Source organism: Pan paniscus, chromosome 16 (assembly GCF_029289425.2).
Source record: "Pan paniscus chromosome 16, NHGRI_mPanPan1-v2.0_pri, whole genome shotgun sequence".
NCBI classification, from domain to species: Eukaryota; Metazoa; Chordata; class Mammalia; order Primates; family Hominidae; genus Pan; species Pan paniscus.
The window spans coordinates 43294820-43318035 of NC_073265.2; the positions used below are offsets into that span (position 1 = coordinate 43294820).

The following is a 23216-nucleotide window of genomic DNA, read 5'->3' on the forward strand; positions in this document are numbered from 1 at the left end:
ACTCATTTTTATTCTCCTAGATTCAGAACATTGGAGTTTATGGAAGCAAACTAGTATTTTTCCAGCAATAGCATGGAAAATAAACTGCAAAGAAGATTCTGTCTTGAATGAATTCTAGGGACCAGTAAATGCTACAAGAATCACTTGACCTTTTAAAAAATGACTAGTCTTTGTGCTAAGTGTGAAAGCAATGCTATGCTTCCATTGAGTTCCACAAATCTTTTTGGTGCAGGAAAATGCTAATGGGATATAGCACAAAAGCTTCAAGGTGGGAGACACAGCTGCCTTAGAGAGTCTGTCATTGAGAAGGAGGGGAAAGGGCCATTAGACAAATCTGTGCGGAAATACAGGGTTTTTGGAGGCACAAAGGACAATAGGAGTTTCATGGATAAAACAGATACCGTTTTTTGACACCCAAGAATTTCTAAGATTTGGCCCACAACCAGGTGAAAACAGGAGATGGATTTAAAGAGCTTTCTTATCCCTCTTTGTGTCTAGCTTCTCACCATCCTCCTACCTCAATTTTTCTTTTTCTTTTTTTTTTTTCAGATTTGTCAGGTCTGTCACATTTTGTGTCTAGCTTTTGGTTAAATTACTCTCACGAAAGATACTTAACCTATAAAGGTCAAGTGCAGAAAATTTTTCAGAGTCACTAACTTAAGGTCATATGGCTACCTAGTGGCAACAGAGAGATCTATGGCTCCATGATCTTGCCATAATTTCATTTGTTATTCTGCCTGTAAATAGACCTACTGGCTCTGCATAAACATGGTTGATTTGTTGCTAAAAAGATTACAAAAATAATTGCAACCTCGAAGTTTGAGGACCTGTCTCTAGCTCACTTAAGGTCTTTCCTCACACAGTGGGGGCTGGCAAGTTGATGCCTCAGATTTCCACTGTGCTCCTTAGGATCAGCAGAGAATAAATTTGTATTGAGTCTGCACAGTTTCATTCAATATGCACGTGGAAGCAGTGAAACAAATGCAGTGTAGCTGATTTCCCAAGAGATGCTGCTAACATGAACCAGAAGCTCATTCAGAATAATTAAATGGACATATTCCAAATATATATTTACTCACATCAGTCACTTCCCTCCCCAGTTTCCGGTGCTTCTCGTTCCTTTGCACTCAATCTATCAGCAGGAACCACTACCTATAATCTTGTTAAGAGCAGTTAAATAGGAATAACTACAGGTACTGTTTAATTCACTTTCAGGAAACAGGCTTTAATTGAAGAGTTCCCATCACTTTCCATGTACTTCCCAAAATATTAGAGGTTTTAATTTGCTTTTACTGACCATCATCATGTAAGAAAGCTTTCATGGAAGAAAGTCTTATATGAAGTTCTCAAAATCAGAGAAAGATGAGAGTATTTGAGAAGTAAAATATGTAAATAAATTCACTCTGCAAGGATTTCTAGCTGATGAATATTACTTTTGTTATAGAAAACTTCCTATGTTTAAGATTCATTCACCCCAATGGTATCCTTGGAATTCTGAGCCAATATCTAGATCTCCAAATTAGATATGCAAACCAGACTGTCTTTCTCAGAGGTCTGGACGGCAGTAGGCATTTCAAATGATCTGACTACGCAGGAGCTCACTTTCTAGCTTGGATCAGAGAGATAAGCACCAGGTACAGTCAGAAAAGTCCTCAGGGGCCCACCTCTCTGTTGGTGGCATGCCTTTTGAGCCCCAACAAGGGAGCCAGCTACAGGACTTCTGCTATTGTTTCCTTTGAGTTGCCAACAGCCTTAGTTTCCCTAAGTTCCCAATTCCACTCTCCGATATGCTTTTTCTACATTATACGATCTCTGCTGCCAGCCCTCACTATTCACCATTTCCTCACTGCACCCTTTTATATCTCGTGTTAGTTTTTGATAATGAACCATGCTAACGTGACACAGAATATTGGGCCTGAGCCCTTTCTTTGATATCTGGTTTGTATTGGTAAGCCCCTGTAAGAAACATCCCCCAAATCTCAGTGGCTTATCATAACAAGGATTTATTTTTTGCCTACATCACAGCTCAATGCAGATTAGGAGGCTGTCTTCCAAGTAAGAATGCAAGATGCTGGGCTCTTTCTTTAGGGTGGCTTTGCCATCCTGGAATTCTTCACTTCCAGTTAGTGGGAGAAAGACCAGTACCTCACAAGAACTTTTGGGGGCCAGTCCATTCCATTGGCAAGAGCTAGTTCCATGGCCCCAATCTAACTGCAAGTGAGACTGGGAAATACACTCTTTTTGTGCATCTTGGAAGAGGAACGGAGTTGGTGAACACCAACCTACTCTCTGTTATCCTCGTTGCTGAATGACTTACTGACTTCCAATGAAGGGAGCAATATTAAGGAATCAGTGTACTGGCTAATGGAAAACAAAGCAAGCACAGTTTGAATTTAATTATTTTCTCTTCCATGATTACTTAACCATATCCCCCAACTTTACTATTTATTAGCATGAACACCTATGCAAAATTCTGAAGATCCAAATTACTTTATCTCTAATTATGACTTTGATATTACTTCAGCAGTTTTAAACAAATAGAAAAAGTTCAAAACATTCTTAACCCAGTCAGCAGAGTCATCTCCAGAGAAGCTTCTGGGAATAGTTTATCTCACTTTTGTGGTGTCAATAAAAGATATGCATGGATCATCTGAATTAATAAGTAAGGAGTTATAGATTGATTAAGATGATAGCTAATGCTTTTCCTGTCTTCTAGCATGATGGCCAGCAGCCTAGCACATAATAAGAGCTAAGAAATACAAGCTGATTTCTTTTTCCCTTCTCTGATGAGTAATTTCTCTGGTGAACCTGAGAATGGTCTTTGAAATCCCTTGTTAGGAAGTTGAAGCTTATGTTTGTTAGAGTTAGTCCATTTTGGGTCTTCGCTGTTTTCAAACATTTTGTTTTTTCAGACTTGGAAATCCATGGTCAAATTCAATATCATCTGTGCACTTATGTGAAAACACAGAGAGGCGCTATAGGCCAAGGATTTCATTCAGCTCTCAACCCCACTGCAAGGTGGCCGCAGGGCTCTAGAGAGCACTCCTCCATTGAGGAAATGGAGACCCACTGAAGTGAGATTTGTGAGGCTCAGAGGTCACGTGTTATGCCTTCAGAAGATGATTTCTAGGCAGTTAATGAAGTTTCTAGGCAGTGATAGGCTATTTCCGTATTTTGAGTAGTGGAGACCAGAGATGAGGCCAGTGGCTACGGTATTTGGGCACTGAAAATTGAGGAAAGGGAAAAAGTGCTGTGATGTTAGTGCTAAGATGTCCATCTGGTTTTATCCAGCACGATACTCCAGAAGGCAAAGTCTGGTCCCACAGAAATATCTAAATTTAATGCCTAGATTCCAAGGATCAGTGCTGAAGGGGAAAACAGAAAAATTGTTTTCTTTTTTTTTAATTTAGGAAGAATAGATTTTGCCACACTAATGCAGGATGTTACCACACTCACTCCATCTAAGACATGGCTTGTTTTGACAGTCTTTTAGCTTATAGCCCTGGCTCATGCTGATATTTTTTAATGTAAATGAGTTTCTTAGCTTATTAAGGCAATAATTCTTCCCTATACTCCTATTTGGTTCGATTTCATGACTGACTGTTTTTTTAATCTTGGTTGAAGATTCCTGAAAGCGATGTTGCCTCAAATAATTACACTTACCTCAAGGAAAACTGTATTGTCGTCACATAAACATCATCAAATATTTAAATCCATGCCATATTTAAAATGTCTTTTAATCCTTTATTTTATCTCCTGAGAGAACAGTGTATCTTTTAGGTTGACTTTTAGGCCAACACACTCCACACCTAATTTTGGATTTTCTAGTTTCATATTTAATTAACATCTTATGTTATAAAAATGTTTAAATATTTGACTTGTTTCAATTGATTTAAGAAAATGTCCTTTCTCCCAGAGAAGGAGAATTCATTATTTCAGTCAATAAGTCATGCTGTGACAGGTAAAGCTTGTCTCTATGATAATGCATTTGAATATTGTTTTAGGAAATAGCTGTAAGTGTTGCACTGTATGGACAAAATAGAAGCATAACTGCAGTTTTGCAGTTTACAGTTTTGATAGATATATATTTATGAGTACCTATTGTACAAAGCTGTAGGTCCATAATGAACGAAATATTTGTATCTCTCTGAAGATGCTAGGGGATATTCAGACATGTCATTAGCCCTCTGAGATTAGATAATTCCTAAGTCCTGACACCTCTACTTTTTCCTGATTAGAATGAAGATAACGATCCCTGTGCCCAATATGTGGAATGCTGTGAGACCTAGTGAGCTCAATACATGTGAAAATACATGTGTAAAAGTGTCAACAGTCTGACTCCTTTTTAAAATTAAGGAGTTAGAGTAATATTGCCAGGTAAAATACAGGATACCCAGTTAAATTATATTTCAGATAAACAACAAATAACTTACACTTGCTAAATCTGGGAACCTTAAATTGGGATTATTGAGAAGCAGTATCTGTCATTTTCCTAAGGAAAGAGAAATTTCCCATCCCTTCAATTTCATTACCTACACTGGTGACTGATTTTTCAGGAGGGCCTTTTGGGAGCTCCCGTAGTCAGTGTTAAGGAAAGCCCCAAAGTTTTGAATGTAGCAGCAACGTAACCTGAACAATTCAATAGCCACAACCATTTAAGAGATTTTGATAACTGATTCATAGACACTTTGAAACTGATGTTCAAGAAAAATCATCTAATTTGTTCCATTTAGAGATGAAGACTCAAACCCAAAGTTGTGAAGTGTTTGCCATTATAGAGGTAGCTAGAAGAACGGCCGCAGCTAGAACTTCCTTCTCCTGACTCCCAGGTCAATGTTCTTCCCACTCCACCACACTGGTTCTGGGGGCTAAATCCAAGCAGCCACCTGCTTTTGTAAATAAAGTTTAATTTGGAGCACAGACACATCCATTTGTTTACATATTGTCTATGGCTACTGTAACTGTACAATGGCAAAGTTCAGTGGTTGCCACAGAGACTGCAAGGTTGGCAAAGCGTGTATTTATTATCTGGTAGTTTACGAAAGAAGTCTGCCAACCACTGCTAAAGGAGAATGTGTTGATTGTCTTCACCTCATGATTATAAGTATACAACTGGCTTTGTTCTTCTAATTATCACAGAACCATACTAAATATATATATTTATTCAAAAAGCATAAGCTGCACAATACCATGGATGAACACATAGATTAACTGTAGTAGTCAGTTTCAGAAAAGTGGACTAGAAATTGTCAGAACTTTTCTTTTTCCTCTTAACACTTTTGATCCCATAATGAGGGCAAACTACAGGATTAGTGAGTAATATTGACAGGTCACTGTGCATAGGGCATTATATCTATTTTAGGCATTCTGAAATAAGTTATGGTGTTTGGATGCTGCCATCAAGATAAGCAGTAAGTCACATTAGAAAGTTCATTAGACTTACTTTGTATTACCTAGCACATCTTAAATAATTCTAGGAACACAATGTGATACTCAGTATATATTTATACAAATACAGATGCTTACACTTTAAGCTATCCTGAATATCTTCAGAGAGCAGACTAAGAGACAGAAACAGATCTAAGATCTTGTCTTAGTGTTATTCCTCTCAATATGGCAATGACAAAGGTTATCACTACAAGGAGTGCGTTCCTCTTCTGTCTGAAAGTGTTTAAGCAGCTCCAAGATGACCTTTGGGAAGTTGTAGAGAAAAGGGCTGGACTACTTGGCTAAATCCCTTTTTGTGCAAAGGTTCTATGATACCAGTCTATGACATTTTGGAAGCCTTGTGTACTGTCTCCTTTGTATCACAGTGACTGGAGTCTTGTCTCAGGCAGCCTATAAGGATAGACATTCATAATATCACAAGTGTGTTTGAATCCTGACCCACTGTCCACGTTTTCCTAACAAGACTGTTTTAGAAGTTTGTTATGTCTGCATAAAATAATCCTGAAAACCACATCCTTAACTAAATTGCTCTCATGTATATATTGAAAATTATTCATGGCTCTATGCTTGGCCAAGTTTGTGTCAAACGTTGTTTTTTATTTTATTTCTTTGAAGCTAAAGATAACTTGTCATGGGCCATGTACTTGGAGAGGTACTTCAATTGCTTAAAAGGAGAAGAAAGAATGTTCAGGTCAGCTCAGAAAAACATAATTTGTTTGAAATCATACAAGTTACACTGTAACGTTAGATAACGCCTTGAACTACGGTGAGGTAGGTATACCTGACCTCCAGGGATTCTGCAGCAGTTACTGGATCTGATTTTCTGTAGATAGTGAAGAGCCATGTGAGGAGTAGTCCTCAATCTTCTGTAAGAACCTTTCTCTTTCCTTGGCCACAGAAGCGATGAAGAGAATAAGCAGTAAATGACACTTATGCTATTCCACATGCTTTATACATTACTTCACTTAATCCACAGAATAAGTTGAGTATTGTTAACCTTCCATTTTGCAATGATCCTTAGACAGTTATGTAATAAGCTCAAGGTCATAGAGCTTGAAGCAAAGGAGCTGGTATTCTGATTTAGGTCTGTTGGATTCCGAAGCCCCTACTAGGGCGATTTTACCACAATGTCTCCCACCGGCAATGAAGAATCCAAGTAACACAGACTTTGGCTTTATGATTTAGCCAAAGCTATTTATAGCCTGTTTTTACATCAATTCAAATGTTTTCATTAAGCTCTTGCTGTGTTCGAGGCACTGAGCCAATTGTTACAGAAATTCAGAAATACTTCATCACCCTCAAGGACCCTCAAGGATCTTATAATCTAGTTAGGCATAAAAGACATGAAGATATGAAAAGATAACTGAAAATGGAAGGCAGCCCGTGCCAACAGCTGACTAAGTGGAATATGTAAGTGCTACAGGGGCTTCAAGGCAGGCAAGTTACCACCAGCTGCAAGTAAAAGCAGAAGGAATGGAATTTGAGTCTGAATGCAGTATAAGATGATGTTACAGCCCATCAGTCAGATGAGGATTGCAGTCTGTACATCACAGTTTGTCTACAGACCTGTTTTGTTAGCTTGCATAGGTTTTTTTAATCCTAAAAAATTCACATATAAATATGGTTCTGTTTTGTATCAAATTTTTCAGGATACTTGGACCATGCATGTTCATGTGACAAAAGACAGGGCCCATGTTTTCCAGTTAGCTGTGGCCTCTGCTCTCCCGGAAGCTACAGTTTCTCGGCTTCCTTCATCTACATTTCTCATCTGGCCTTGTGGATATTTGGTCAAGATAAGGAAAGTGAAATCCAGAGAGTGAAGTAAAGTTTATTAAGATCCCAACTCATTACTTACAAGCTGGATTCGACCCAAAAATTTCAAACTGTTAGTCCAGTTTTATTTTAATAGACCACACTATCATTCATGGGATTTGGTTCATACTTTTTGGTAGAAGATATATAATTTTTTATTCAACATCTATAGGGCCTGATGTGTTTGGAAAGGCAGTTTTTTTAACTTTATAAAGATAATACTATTCCTATATGAACTTTTATGAAAGAGTCTAGCAGAGTCTGGTGTAGCATCTGATAATTAATATTTTTAACATGAAATGTATGAATGTTCACCCCAAGTGGCAGAAATAAAGACTAGGCATAGCCACCAATTCAGATCAGATTTTTATATCAAATTTCCTTTTTTTAAAAAAAATTTGTAAACTTGTAGGATTTCAGAATTGCAGATAAATTGTGGATAGCTATAAATATCAATATTCTTGTGTTGCTCAGGATTTTTATCTATAAATGCAGATAGCAGTTCCTACTTCATTAAATATTTAATACTATATGTAAAAAACAGTGCCTAGAGCATAGTAAAATCTGTAGAAGTAATGGGTATTGTTACTATTTTCTATTATTGGCATTTTTGTGTAAAATATGTATTTCACAAATCAGATTATTGATATTTCTTCTGCAACCAACTCATAAATGTTAACTTTCAAGCATGCAGAGGTACCATACACTAAAAAATGAGACTCCATATGATCAGTTCTGAATGGCTCACTCCAATCCAGTGTAGGCAAACAATGGTCTATGGGCCACATGTGGCCTGCTACCTCTTTGTAGGAACAGCAAGATAAGAATGGTTCTTATATTTTGAAATGGTTGAGAAAAACAAAAAGAACACTATTTCATGACATATGAAAATTACATACAATTTAAATATCAGTGTTCATACATAAAGCTTAATTGAAACAGTCATGCCCTTTTTCACATTGTCTCTGGTTGCTGTAATGGCAGCGTTGAGTAGTTGCAACAGAGACTACATGTTCCTCAAAGCCTAAAGTATTTATAATCTTGTGCCTTTAAAGGAAAAGATTCCTGACCCCTGCCCTGACTTACTGCTGGTCACAATGTCTCTTGATATCTCTGGCTCCTCACTTGGTTGCTCTTCTGCTTCCTTGTCTGGCCTTCCCAAGCAAACTATTTCACTCTACTTGGTTTCCTAAGATGACCTTAGATTTGCTTCTACTGCCATCTGGGACATCCCTCCTTCTCTGTTGCAGAATTTGATCTTCTCCATTCTTTTATTACTTTTCCCATAGACTTTGTATCTCTTTGTTTTCCTAGTTCTGGGAGTGGAAAGCAGGACTCTGATCTATGGCTGACCTAGAATTAATGTGTGGAAGTACAGGGTAGTGAGCAGGGGTGCATTTCCTCTGGGATAATGCAGTTTGTAATTTCAGATGTTATTTCAAGCTTGTCTGAGATGCCAAACGCCCAGCCTAAAATAAGCCTTCTTTTAGAAAAATCTGTATTTTCACACCATAGGGATTTTGCTTCCTAGTGTATCTATAGATAAAATTGGTAATAAACCCAAATCCAGGGCAACTGAATTTTCCATCAGAATGCCCAGCAAAAGGCCTGGTAGCTGAGGCTGTCCTTTGCACTCTTTTGTTTCTTCAATGGAGCCAACAGAGCACAAAGAGGGGAAAATTGCGCACATCACCCAAAGAGTTTGGAATACCCCATGTTACTATGATATGGGTCTTGACTTGCGTAGATAACACAAGACCTTTTTATCCCCCCTTTCTTTCAAGCCACTATGTTTTCTTTTTTCATACTTTAATGATTTTAATGGGAAGTTCAGTATAAGGTAGGCAGAGATAAGATGGGAAAGGAATTTGAATTATCTGGGAACTCTTAGGAGAATTTTGTCCTCATTTGTCTTATGTAATACACACTTTTGAGTCCTCATAATGATCTGAATAAAAGAACATTTTACTACTTGTAGGTATAATTATATAACTGAGTAATGAATTTACTAACCAAACCTTGACCTTGCCAACAATTCAAACTGCCATTGATCCACAGCCTCTTTCTTCTTCTTTTTTTTAAAATTATTGTTTAAGTATTGAGGTACATATGCAGAACATGCAGGTTTGTTACATAGGTATACACGTGCCATGGTGGTTTGCTACACCCATTAACGCGTCATCTACATTAGGTATTTCTCCTAATACTATCCCTCCCCTAGCCCTCCACCCCCCGACAGGCCCTGGTATGTGATATTCCCCTCCCTGTGTCCATGGGTTCTCATTGTTCAACTCCCACTTATAAGTGAGAACATGTGGTGTTTGGTTTTCTGTTCTTGTGTTAGTTTGCTGAGAATGGTGGTTTCCAGCTTCATCCATGTCCCTGTAAAGGACATGAACCCATCCTTTTTTATGTCTGCATAGTATTCTGTGGTGTATATGTGCCACATTTTCTTTATCTAGTTTATCATTGATGGGCATTTGGGTTGGTTCCAAGTCTTTGGTATTGTGAACAGTGCTGCAATACATATACATGTGCATGTGTCTTTATAGTTGAATGATTTATAATCCTTTGGTTATATACCCAGTAATGGGATTGCTGGGTCCAGTGGTATTTCTGGTTCTAGATCCTTGAGGAATCGTCACACTGTCTTCCACAATGGTTAAACTAATTTACACTCCCATCAACAGTGTAAAAGTGTTACCATTTCTCCACATCCTCTCCAGCATCTGTTGTTGCCTGACTTTTTAATAATCGCCATTCTAACTGGCATGAGCTAGCATCTCATTGTGGTTTTCATTTGCGTTGCTCTAATAACCAGTGATGATGAGCATTTTTTCATATGTTTATTGGCTGCATAAATGTCTTCTTTTGACAAGTATCTGTCTATATCCTTTGCCTACTTTTTGATGGGGTTGTTTTTTTCTTGTAAATTTGTTTAAGTTCTTTGTAGATTCTGGATATTAGCCCTTTGTCAGATGGATAGATTGCCAAAATTTTCTCCCATTCTGTAGGTTGCCTGTTAACTCTGATGATAGTTTCTTTTGCTGTGCAGAAGCTTTTTCATTTAATCAGATCCCATTTGTCAATTTTAGCTTTTGCTGCCATTGTTTTTGGTGTTTTAGTCATGAAGTCTTTGCCCATGCCTATGTCCAGAATGGTATTGCCTAGGTTTTCTTCTAGGATTTTTATGGCTTTAGTTGTTACATTTAAGTCTTCAATCCATCTTGAGTTAATTTTTGTATAAGGTGTAAGGAAGGAGTCCGGTTTCAGTTTTCTGCATATGGCTAGCCAGTTTTCCCAACACCATTTATTGAACAGAGAATCCTTTCCCCATTGCTTGTTTTTGTCAGGTTTGTCAAAGATCAGATGGTTGTAGTTGTGTGGTATTATTTCTGAGGCCTCTGTTCTGTTCCATTGGTCTATATATCTGTTTTGGTACCACTACCATGCTGTTTTGGTTACTGTGGCCTTGTAGTATAGTTTGAAGTCAGGTAGCGTGATGCCTCTAGCTTTGTTCTTTTTGTTTAGGATTTTCTTGGCTATGTGGGCTCTTTTTGGTTCCATATGAAATTTAAAGTAGTTTTTTCTAATTCTGTGAATAAAGTCAATGGTAGCTTAATGGGGATAGCAGTGAGCCTACAAATTACTTTGGAAAGTATGGCCATTTTCACGATATTGATTCTTTGTATTCATTAGCATGAAATGTTTTTACATTTGTTTGTGTCCTCCTGTCTCATTTCCTTGAGCAGTGGTTTGTAGTTCTCCTTGAAGAGGTCTTTCACATCCCTTGTAAGTTGTATTCCTAGGTATTTTATTCTCTTTGTAGCAATTATGAATGGGAGTCACTCATGGTTTGGCTGTTTGTCTATTATTGGTGTACAGGAATGCTTGTGATTTTTGCACATTGATTTCATATTCCAAGATTTGGCTGAAGTTGCTTATGACCTTATGGAGATTTGGGGGTGAGACAATGGGGTTTTCTAAATATTCAATCATGTCATCTGCAAACAGAGACAATTTGACTTCCTCTCTTGCTATTTGAATACCCTTTATTTCTTTCTCTTGCCTGATTGCCCTGGCCAGAACTTCCAGTACTATGTTGAATAGAAAGATCCACAGCCGCTTTCTATTCACAGTTCTTCAAGAATTGGTTACCTTAAAGCACTTTCTTAACTGGTGATGTAGGTTTTTAGTATCATCAATATCGTGTAGTTGGAGTCAGTCAGACCTGTGCTCCAACATTTACTATGGCCTGAGCTGCAATTTCTATATCTGTAAAATATCTTATATCACTCAAAGAATAATAACACAGTCAAAGGAAAGGGTGTATGTCAATGATTCAGTTGGTGCCAATGTAATTGCAGTTTTTACTATCAAAAGTCATGTCCAAGGCCGGGCGCGGTGGCTCATGCCTGTAATCCCAGCACTTTGGGAGGCCGAGGCGGGCGGATCACGAGGTCAGGAGATGGAGACCATCCTGGCTAACACGGCGAAACACCGTCTCTATTAAAAATACAAAAAATTAGCCAGACCTGGCGGCAGGTGCCTGTAGTTCCAGCTACTCGGGAGGCTGAGTCAGGAGAATGGCGTGAACCTGGAGGCGGAGCTTGCAGTGAGCCGAAGCTTGCAGTGAGCCGAGATGGCGCCACTGCACTCCAGCCTGGGCGACAGAGGGAGACTCTGTCTCAGAAAAAAAAAAAAAAAAAAAAAAGGAGTGTCCAAAACTGCAATTGCTTTTGCAGCAACTGAATACTTTGTCCAGTATGTCAGACTTCTTGAGCTTTCCATAAGTGATGGTTGTTAATACTATTAGAAGTATTGAGCAGCGATTGTGGAATCTCAGTGTGGCCAACTGCATTGCAACTTACTGAAAATATCTCAGTGTGGCCAACTGCATTGCAACTTACTGAAAATAACTCATGCATAATTTGTATATGTATTGCATTTATGAATATGTGTGTGCTCATATTTAGAAAACATTCCCTGTTTAACTATCATCTTCAGATATAATAATGCCAGAGAATTATTTTAAATATTAAATGAACATGCAAATCAAAATAGTTTTAAATCTGCAAGCTCAACAGGACTTTAGAGATTATCTAGATAATTGCCTTCATTTTACAGATGAGGTTACTTAGTAATTTGTTCAAAGTCACACAGCTAGTTGATTGCAGTGCACTTCAGAATAGGGTTTTCTAGAGTTCTAGGTCACCTCTTTCTGCTCCTTCACTTAGAATCTTATACTGAATTTAACTTCCATTTAAATGCCCTCCACCATTTATAAATGTGGGAAACATTCAGGTTAATTATTTTTTAAAGTGTTTACAGTTCCCTGGAAAACACCACATTTATTGGGTAGTGGAAATAGAATAGGAGGTTGCTGGCAGAAGAGTGATAGCTAGTCTCTATTACCACTTGATAACGAGTTGGTTTCTGCATAAGAAAACTAGAAATTGGAATTGTCATTACCCACCACCCAACACACAAATACACACCTTTACCTTCATTTCCGTGTTTGGTTTTAGGTCAGATCCCTGTGGGAGTATTCTTTGCTGTTAAGTAGGAATAAAGGGGGAAAAATGGACATAGCTGAACAAATATTTCTACTTGCTTTCTTTCCACCAGAGTTGAACTTAACATTATCAGATTGATTTAGAGAAATTATTATGAAAATCCTCTTTGTAATAGTGGTCTTTATGAATTGTTATATTTTTCTAATCTGTAGAATGGATATTTTATCCCCATATTTATGTATAAGAAAATGGTATCTGAGAGATGAGTAGCTTATCAAGTTCACATGGTTAATTATTGGTTAAACTGAGTCTTGGGTTTTGGTCTTTAGGCAACAAGTCCAGGGGCCTGTTATAGTGAAGACTATGAGTCTCTTTCTTCCCTGTATTTATGGGTCTCAAAAAACCTTGGAAGCAAAGGGAACGAGAAAAGGGAATAGGCCATTTCTTACTGAATATCTTGCTTGGAAAACTCTAAAAATGCATTCTTAATATAGATTATTAAACATGTTTCTTATGGTGCATTTTAATACATTTTCTTATTTGCAAATTGTATTTCTTCAGCAAGATTTTCATTCTTAAAACATCTATTTCTTTTTTATTTTTCCTTTTCTTTTCTTTCTTTCTTTTTTTTTTTTGAGACAGAGTCTCTCTCTGTCTCCCAGGCTGGAGTGCTTTGGCATGATCTTGGCTTACTGCAACCTCTGCCTCCCAGGTTCAAGCGATTCTCCTGCCTCAGCCTCCCGAGTAGCTGGAACTACAGGCATGCACCACCACGCTCAGCTAATTTTTGCATTTTTAGTATAGACTGGGTTTCACCATGTTGACCAGGCTGCTCTCAAACTCTTGGTCTCATGTGATCTGCCCACCTAGGCCTCCCAAAGTGCTGGGATTACAGGCATGAGCCACCATGCCTGGCCAACTACTTCTCAAATTGGCACAAATAGATGCTGTTTTATTAGTCCCATAACATCTAATTAAATTTAATAGCAATAATACAAACCAGTTTGCTAAATTAGAAATTGCCAACTAAAAAAAATAAGCCTGTGTAATTTTCTTTTCCTGTCACCTTTAAAAAAATTTTATTACAGATTTAGGGGGTACTTGTGCAGATTTGTTACGTGAGTATATTGCATAATGCTGGGGTTTGGGCTTCTAGTGAACCCATTACCCAAATAGTAAACGTATACCTAATAGGTAGTTTTTCAATCTCTTCTTCCCTCCCAGCCTTCCCTACATTGGAGTCCCCAGTGTCTATTATTTCCATGTTTATGTCCATGTGTACTCATTGTTTAGCTCCCACTTATTAGTGAGCACGTGGTATTTTTTGTTTCAGATTTATTTCACTTGATATAATAGCCTCCAGCTCCATCCATGTTGCTGTAAAATACAAGATGGATGAAGCTGGAGGCTATACATGTGGTTTTATAGCTGTGTGGCATTCTATAGTGTGTATACATATCATATTTTCTTATCCATTCATCCATTGATGGACACATAGGTTGATTCCATAACTTTGCTACTGTAAGTGCTGCAATAACCATAAGAGTCCAGCTATATTTTTTTATAGAATGATTTATTTTCCTTTAGGTAGATTCCTAGCATTAGGATTGTTTAATCGAATTTTAGTTCCACTTTTAGTTATTTGAGAAATCTCTATACTCTTGTTCATAGAAGATGAGCTAATTTACATTTCTGCCAATAGTGTATAAGTGTTCCCTTTCTCTGCCTCTTTGCCAACAAATTTTTTTAAAATAACAGCCATTATGACTGGTGTGAGATGGGTTTTCATTGTAGTTTTTATTTGCATTTCTCTGATGATTAGTGATGTCGAGCACTTTCTCATATGTTTGTTGGCTGCTTGTATGGATTCTTTTGAGAATTGTCTGTTCATGTCCTTTGTCCACCTTTTAATGGAGTTGTTTTTTCTTGCTGATTTCCTTAAGTTTCTCATAAATTCTGGATGTTAGTCCTCTGTTGAGTGTGTAGTTTGCAAATAGTTTTTCCTATTCTGTAGGCTGCTTCCTCTGTTGATTGTTTCTTTTGCTGTGCAGGAGCTCTTTAGTTTAAGTTCCATTTGTCTATTTTTGTTTCTGTCGCATTTACTTTTGAAGTCTTAATTATAAATTTTTTGCCTAGGCCAATATCCAGAAGAGTTTCTCCTAGATTTTATTCTAGAATTTTTATAGTTTCAGGTCTTACATTTAAGTCCTTCATCCATCTTGAGTTAATTTTTGTATATGGCGAGAGATGGGGATCTATTTTTATTCTTCTGCATGTGTCTAGCCAGTTTTCCCAGCACTATTTATTGAATACGGTGTTCCTCTCTCTTTGTCTATTTTTGTTGAGTTTGTAGAAGATCAGTTGGTTATAGGTGTGTGACTTTATTTTTGTGTTCTCTATTCTGTTCCATTGATCTATGTGTGTATTTCTGTACTTGTACGATGCTCCTTTGGTTGCCATAGCTTTGTAGTATAGTTTGAAGTCAGGTAAGGTCATACCTCTGGCTTTGTTCTTTTTTGTGTAGGATTGCTTTGGCTATTCTGGCATATTTTAGTTCCATATTAATTTTAATCATTTTTTTCTAATCCTGTGAAAATTGATGTTGGTAGTTTCATAGGAATTTCACTGAATTTTTAGTTTTTTTTTATGGACAGTATAGTCATTTTAATGATATGAATTCTTCCTATTCATAAGCATGGGATGTTTTTGCACTTGTTTGTATCACTTATGATTTCTTTCATCATTGTTTTATGGTTCTGGTAACGGTCTTTTACCTCGTTGTTAGATGTATTCCTGGGTATTTTATTTTTGTGTGTGTGGCTATTATAAATGGGATTGAGTTTTTCATTTGGTTCTCAGCTTGAGCACTATTGGTGTATGAAATGCAATTGATTTTTGTGCATTAATTTTGTATCCTGAAAACTGCTGAAGTCCTTTATCAGGTCTAGGAGTCTTTTCAAAGAATCATTAAGGCTTTCTGGTTATAGAATCATGTCATCAGTAAATAGAAATAATTTGATTTCCTCTTTTCCTGTTTAGATGCTTTTTCTTTCTTTCTCTTGCTTAATTACTCTGGCTAGGACTTCCGGTACTTTGCTGAATAGAAATGGTTAGAGTAGACATCCTTGTCTTGTTCCAGGTTTTAGGAGGAAGTCTTTCAACTTTTCCCCATTCAGTATAATGTTAGGTGTGGGCTTGTCATATATGGCTTTGATTATTTTGAGGTACTTCCTTCAAGGCCTGGTTTGTCGAGCGTTTTTTTTTTTTTTTTTATCATAAAGTGATGTTGGATTTTATTGAATTCTGTTTTGGCATCGATTGAGAGGATCGAATAGTTTTTGTTCTTAGTTCTGTTTATGTAGTGAATTACACTTATTGATTTACATATGTTGAATCATCCTTGCATCCATGGAATAAAACCCACTTGATTGTGATGAACTGACTTTTTGATAAGCTTCTTGATTTGATTTGCTAGTATTTTGTTGAAGATTTTGGGGTCTACGTTCATCAAGGATACTGACCTATAGTTTTCTATTTTTGTTGTGTCATTGTCACATTTTGGTATCAGGATGACACTGGCTTCACAGAATGATTTAAGGAGGAATCTCTCTTTCTCAGTTTTTTGGAAACATTTCCGAAAGATTGGTATCAGCTCTTCTTTGTACATCTGGTAGAATTTGGCTATGAATCCATCTGATCTTGGGCTTTTTTTAGTTGGTAGATTTTTTATTACCGATTCATTTCTATAACTTGTTATTAGTCTGTTCAGGATTTCAATTTCTTACTGTTTTAATCTTGGGAAGTCATATGTTTCTAGGAATTTATCTATTTCCTCTTGGTTTCTATTTTGTACACATAGAAATGTTCATAGTAGTCTTTATGGATCTTTTGTATTTTTGTGGTGTCAGGTGTGATGACACCTTTATCAATTCTGATTGTGCTTATTTGAATCTTCTCTCTTTTTCTTGGTTAATCTAGATATTGGTATGTCAGTTTTGTTTATCCTTTCAAATAACCAACTTTTTGTTTTGTTGATCCTTTGTGTGCTTTTTGGGGTCACAATTCCATTTAATCTTTGTTGTTTCTTTGCTTTTGCTAACTTTGCATTTGGTTAGTTTTTGTTTTTCTAGTTCCTTTAGGTGCAGCATTAGGTTGTTAATTTGAGAACTTTCTATCTTTTTGGTGTAGGCATTTAGCGCTATAAAATTTCCTCTTAACACTGTTTTGTTGTATCTCCATTGGTTTTGGTATGTTGTGTGTCTATTTTTGTTTGTTTCAAAATTTTAAAAACTTCTGCCTTAATTTAGTTGCTTATTCAAAAGCCATTCAGGAGCAAGTTGTTTAGTTTCCATATATTTGTGTGGTTTTGAGGGTTCCTCTTGGTATTAATTTGAAATTTTGTTTTGTGGTCCGATAATATGCTTGATATGATTTTGATTTTAGAACTTACTGAGATTTGCCTTATGACCATTTTAGAGTTTGTTTCATGCACAGATGATAAAATGTATATTCTTTGGTATTGAATTGAATGTTCTGTAGATGCCTATTAAGTCCATTTGGACAAGAGTCCAATTTAAGTCCTGAGTTACTTTATTAGCTTATGCTTTGATGATCTTTCTAGTGCTGTCAGTGGAGTGTTGAAGCCCTTCACTATTATTGTATGGCTGTCTGCCTCTTTTCTTGATACAGTAGTATTTGTTTGTGAATCTTGGTACTCTGATATTGGGTTTGTATATACTTAGGATAGTTAAATTTTCCTGTTGAATTGAATCCTTTATCATTATATAATACTCTTTTATTTATTTTTACCGTTGTTTTAAAGTATGTTTCATCAGATACAAGAATAGCAATCCCTGCTTTTTTTTTTCCTTCGCTTTCCATTTGCATGAGAGATCTTTCTTCATCTCTTTACTTTGAGTCTGTGGGTATCATTACACATAATATGGGACTCTTGAAGGCAACGGCAGGTTGAGTATTGTTTTTTAATCCAATTTTCCACTCTGTGTCTTTTAAATAGAGCATTTAAGCTATGTACTTTCAAGGTTAATATTGATATGTGAGGTTTTGTTCCTCTCCTAGCATTGTTAGCTAGTTGCTTTGTACAACTGTGTAGCTGCTTTATGGGATCTGTGAACTTTGTACTTACTTGTCCTTTTACGGTAGCAAGTATCATCCTTTCATTTCCATGTTTAGAACTCCTTTGATCATTTCTTATAGGGCTGGTCTGGTGGTTATGAATTCCCTTAGCATTTGCTTGCCTGGGAAAAGTTTTATTTCTTTTTCATTTATGAAGTTTAGTTTGTCAGGATATAAAATGCATGAATGTCATTTATTTTCCTTTAAGAAGGCTAAAAGTAGGCCCCTAATTTCTTCTGGTTTAGAAGACCGCTGTTAGCCTAATGGGATTTTCTGTATAGGTAATTTTGCCCTTTACTCTATGCCTTCAAGTTGTCTTCATTAGCATTGACCTTGGATAGCCTGATGATCATATATCTTGGTGATGGTCATCTTGTATAGTATCTCGCAGGTGTTCTCTGAATTTCTTGTATCTGGGTCTTGAGCTCTAGCAATATTAGGGCAATTTTCCTGAACTATTCTTTCAAATATGTTTTCCAAGTTGCCTACTTTTTCTTCTTCTCTATCATAATGCCGATTAGTCATAGATTGGGTTGCTTTACATAGCCCCATGTTTCTTATGTGCTTTGTTCATTAATTTTTTTTAAATTTTGTCTGACTGGGTTGCTTTGTGTTCATTTCAACTTTCTCTTGGATCTCATTGAGTTTCCTTGCAATCTATACTTTAAATTCTTTATCTGTCATTTTAGACTTTTGACTCTAGTTGGGATCCATTGCCAGAGAGCTAATGTAATCTTTTGGAGTTGTCAAAACACTGTCTTTTTGTACTGTTCTCCTCTTGTACAAGTTCTCCTCTTGATTTCTACTCATCTTAAGGAACCGTCGCTTCTTATTTTTGAGTTTTCTATCATTTTGATGGGACTGTTTTTAATTTTTTATCTTTTCCCTTGAGGGTATGACTATGGTATATGTTGTGTATAATCATCCGGTTTTGTTTCTGGGTGCTTTTGTGGGGGCCAAGGCTCTGAATGGGTTCTTTGGTTGTGGATAGGTTCTGTGTGATAGGTTTCTAAGATGCTGCTTGTTGTAGGGATATATTGGACATATGAGCCCATACACCATCTCCTGCTGTGCTCTGGGTGTGGAGGTCTCAGGGAGCACATCTTCTGTACTAGCAGTAAGACCCTCCGGAAGATTTTTAATTTGGTGGTGCAATTCAGGCTCCATTCCAGTAGGTGGCAATGAAGAGTAAGAGCCGGCTCACTCTCAGCTCAGGGGGAAGTGCCCACCCTGATGGGGAGAGACCATGTTGGGGTGTTCTAGGTCCCTGGGGTAGGGAGTGGGAGTGAAGCCTTGTCCTGAGCAGCCAGGAACACGATTCCCTTCCCTATCATGGTCCTGTTGCAGGGCTCAAAACCTCCAGTTCATTTAGACTTTGTTCTTTGGCTCCCAGCTGCAGTGTGGCTGTGGACCTTTGGATGTGGCTATGCCCCTCTGGCAGCGACCACCAAACTGGGCTCAGGGCACAGCCTCTTCCCTCAGTCTGGAGCAGACAACTGTATGGCTTGTCTGGCCTCCGTTGCCAGGGTGCTGCTGCTCTGTGTAGGGAGAGGGAGTTGGGCCCCAATCTTCATGCAAGTCCAAGCAGCACAGGCTCACTTTCTGCCCCAAGAAAAAGCACTTTCTCCAAGTGTACATGTGTCAGCCCCCAGTGGGGAGAACCTCTGCTTTATCCACAATAGTAGATGGGGTGGGGGTCGGGAAATAACGCCCTCTCTATCCCTCTTCCCAGCTGCTGGGTGCTGCCCCTTCCAGAGATTGGTGATGCGCCTTCATTTCCTTTGTCCCAAAAAGAGCTTTGATGGGCTGCACTCCCTCCTCCCTTGGGGCAGCCTACACCAAGGGTTAGATCTCTAGGGACCCCACAGCTCCCCAGGGACTTGATTGTCTGCTGTGCTTGTGAAAGTCTGAGGGGATTATAAGGTATGTTTGCTGGGGATCTGCTGGTGCTTTGTCTTGGGGGCAGAGATTTCCCAGGCAGGACAGTGGCCAATGATAGGTACGTAACCAGTATGGTACTCACCATCTCAGTTTGGGTCTGAGTGGGATGGGGGAACCTCTGCGCGAACTGGCTACCTGGTCCTCTGTCCTCATGAAGTTTCCAAATCGCCACGGACAGTGTTGTCCAGGGCTGTGAGTGCAGGGGGTCTTCCCCACAGTTTGGCAGGCAGCAGATTGCCACAGAGGTGAGGGGAGCAGAGAGGACTCCCACTACCCTTTCTTCAGGGCTCCACGTTGCTCTGGGGTCGGTCTCAGCCAGACTCTTGCTACTTTCCTTTTCTGCACCCCAGCTGTCCTGACTCTCTTCCCTCAGTTTTCTGTTGAGAGCCCGTCCATTCACAGTAACTGTGATCCATGTCCCCTTTTTTCTTCAGTTCTGTACTCTTTCTACTCTCTTTCTATTGGTCAGTTGGATTTAAGTTCCTCATATATAACGGAATGGGTGGGTTGGATTCTAGCAAAGTTCATTTTTTGCAGTTGTGTTTTATGGGTATATGAGTTGTCTTTATAACTCAGAAATAATGGTCGTGAAGACATATCTACCTTCTTTCCTTCTTAAATAAGTTTCATTTATTTCTGGCTTTATAAATTCCCAGCCTTGTGTTTGAATTATTTTCCACATAATTTTCAAAAGTCAGGGGTCCTGGGTCTGAATGTATCCCCTTTATGGCCATTGCCATTTTTTGGCACGTATCCTTTAATGGGTCATTTCACTTCTTTGAGCTTTAGTTTTCTCGTTAGTAAATGAGAACTATTAATATCCACTTTAGATGTATATTATAAATATTAAATAAGAAAGTATACATAAAAACATGCAGAATATTCAGGTCATATGCTAAGGGATCCATAAATATTACTGCTAGTTGAGTGACTTGAAAAAAATTATCTTTTCTGTCAGAAGAAATACTCTCTTCTCATATAGATGAGATGCTAATGCCATTTGGTCACTCTTTTTTGTCACTATGAATCAGGGCCCCTCAGCCTCAAGATCACAATTGCAAGAATTAAGAAAAATGATCTTTATTTTGCATTCAAAAGTAGGTACATCCTTATTTTAGATAATGTATAAAAATTTATTTTTATAGAAATAAATGGTTCAATTTGTCCAAATTATTATGATAAGAAGACTTCTGAATGTTAATTATGACTTCTGCTAACAGTATTGGTAGAAGAGTAATTTGGAATAACCCTCCCTATGGAGGGAGATTAGAAAATCTAGGCAAATAATTTACAGATATCAGAGAACAAAGAAGCTAGTAGAGAGTTATAGGGCTAAGATCCTAGAGGAGACAAAAATATACAAAGATATGCTCAAAATTTAGGGCTACTTTCTCCTGGTACATTTACCGATTCTAGAAGTGTCAGCGGGAAGTTTAGTTGCACTTTTGACAGGCCCTTAAAGCAAAAGATACAAAACATTAGAGTCCAGAGTCTTACAAAGAAGGATCCCAAGTAATCCCTATACTCAACCTTTTAGTTTGGGGTTCCTCAGAATTTGCTCCAGGCCAGACTTCTAAGAAGCTATAGCTTTCAGTCATCTCAGTCATTGAATTTGCATTAAGGAGACTCTGTATTGTCAGTGCCCAGAAGCCTAGTAGAAGCAAATAAATATCTTCTCTTGAAGAAGATACACCAACCTTTGCCTCGAAGTATTTATACTTTTTTCCAATAAAATTTTATTTATTTATTTATTATTTATAGAGATAGGGTCTCCTTTGTCACCCAGGCTGTTCTCAAATCCCTGCCCTCAAGTGATCCTCTTGCCTTGGCCTCCCAAAGTGCCTTTTAAAAAATCTTACCACACAATAAAAGAAAACTAGGCACAAGACAAGGGTCGGGGTGCTGACTGACACTTCGTGACATTTGTGGGGGTGTGATCAATTTTAAGCTCTGTATTTTATTTTGTGCAATGCACTTTTCTGTCTGCGTATTTAAAAATGATTAAAAAAACAAACAATTATGAAACGATTGTTGGAGCACCTTGGAGACATGTTTGGCCCCTCCTTTTATTTTAGTTGACATGTAATATACATATTTATGTGATACAGAGTGATATTTCAATACATGTATACATGTGGAATGATCAAATTTGGATCATCTGGGTATTTATCACCTCAAACATAGCATGTCTTTGTGTTGTAAACACTCACAATCCTCTCTTTTAGCTTTTTGAGGATATACAATAAGTTAGTTAACCATATTCACCTTATAGTGCTGCAGAACATCAGACACATTTGGTCTATCTAGCTGTAGCAGTGTGTCTGTTAACCAGTCTCTCCTCCTCCCTATACTTCTCAGCCTCTAATGCACACACTTCTATTCTCTATTTCCGTGTAGCCACTCCTATATTTTGCATTCCAGTTTTAAGAGACTCGGAGTGGAGAAAGATATGGGAATACTATAGGACATTCAAAAAAGTTTTTTTTCCTTCGCAAAAGGGATTTATTTCTAAGATCTCAGAAATTATGTTCCCTGTCTCCTTATAACCAAAAATTTTTCAGCAAAATGATAAAATTGAGGCTGCTCAGTCTCTCAAAATAAAATGTTCATCAGAAGGCCTAGAAAGTAGGCGGGTTTGATACTCCTCTAACAAAGGAAGAACATAAATCCCTTCTCATTTGTGTTTGTTTTGTAATCTTAAGATGAAAGTTCAAAAGAGGGAGAGTGAAATGGCGAAAAACAGGAATTATAAATCTGTTGAAATGCAGCAATGTGCTACCATGGAAATTATCTTATTTGTTTGTAACATTACCATTTATTTCACATGTACTATATGTTGCTTATTTTCTTTCTTTCTTTTTTTTTTTTTTTGAGATGGACTCTCACAGTCACCCAGGCTGGAGTGCAGTGGCAAGATCTTGGCTCACTGCAACCTCCGCCCTCCAAGTTCAATGGATTCTCCTGCCTCAGCCTCCAGAGAAGCTGGGATTACGGGCACCTGCCACTGACCCAGATAATTTTTTGTATTTTTAGTAGAGACGGGATTTCACCATCTTGGTCAGGCTGGTCTTGAACCCCTGACCTGATGATCCACCCACCTCAGCCTCCCAAAGTGCTGGGATTACAGACGTGAGCCAACGCACCTGGCCTTTTGCTTATTTTCCACTTCAGTACTTGTCAGTTACTGGAAGCACTATTTTCCTGTCTCCTAGCACTGGACATTGAACATACTTGATTTAGATGTGTCATTCACCTCCTGTGATGTATTTTTCTTATTGTTTTCATTTGAAGCATTATTTTCAAATAATTTCCACTCCAGAAAGTAGAGTGCAGTTTTTTTTTTAGATAAATCAAAGACTCTTA

General features: G+C 37.8%; 1 protein-coding gene and 1 pseudogene across 1 annotated transcript in view; one reads left to right on the forward strand and one right to left on the reverse strand.

Moving 5' to 3' along the window:
- Positions 1-23216, forward strand: part of UNC13C (unc-13 homolog C) — a 645800-nt gene that overhangs the window by 85110 nt on the left and 537474 nt on the right. The window lies entirely within an intron of this gene.
- The window catches only part of LOC103783227 (intraflagellar transport protein 80 homolog), a 63267-nt pseudogene that overhangs the window by 14742 nt on the left and 25309 nt on the right, over positions 1-23216 (reverse strand).